The following is a 595-nucleotide window of genomic DNA, read 5'->3' as shown; positions in this document are numbered from 1 at the left end:
GCTCCATGAGGGAATACCTGCAGGCGTTTCAAATGGTATTTGTTGCAATGTGCGGCTGTGTCACGAGACGTCTCAGCTGACACTGAACATGTCACACTGGCTTAGTTGGCGAAACGAGGGTCGATTTCTCGGATCATACTGCCAGCACTGACACATGAGGGCATAGATTTCATCCGGACAGTTATTTGGGGCCGGCATACGATATCCTACCAACAAAAACAAAACTTATAAACAACACTGGCTTGGCAAAGAGGCAATAAACCTGTTTTATGCATGTGAAGTACCTCTCTCCACCTCGTCTCTGGTCTGTTGGTTACTCATGTTATGCGGCACGGTATACGGTGTGACTCCTCTAGAGAACGTCTCCCACAACAGCACTCCGAAACTCCACACATCACTCTCTGTGGTGTATCGCCCTGATGAACCGGCAGAGGGCAGCATTGAGACACAAAACTCTCAGTCATGACCAGCCAAAAATGCGATAAGGGTATAACTGCAGCCTGGAGATCTCCAAATGGGGGCGGGAACTCCAAAATAGGGCGTGGCTTCCTCCCATTGACAGACAGGCACATGACACGCATACGCACTTTTTCCC

The sequence above is a fragment of the Sinocyclocheilus anshuiensis genome, unplaced genomic scaffold, assembly GCF_001515605.1.
Source record: "Sinocyclocheilus anshuiensis isolate Anshui unplaced genomic scaffold, SAMN03320099.WGS_v1.1 scaffold579, whole genome shotgun sequence".
Lineage (NCBI taxonomy): Eukaryota > Metazoa > Chordata > Actinopteri > Cypriniformes > Cyprinidae > Sinocyclocheilus > Sinocyclocheilus anshuiensis.
Note: the sequence above shows the minus strand (reverse complement) of the source record.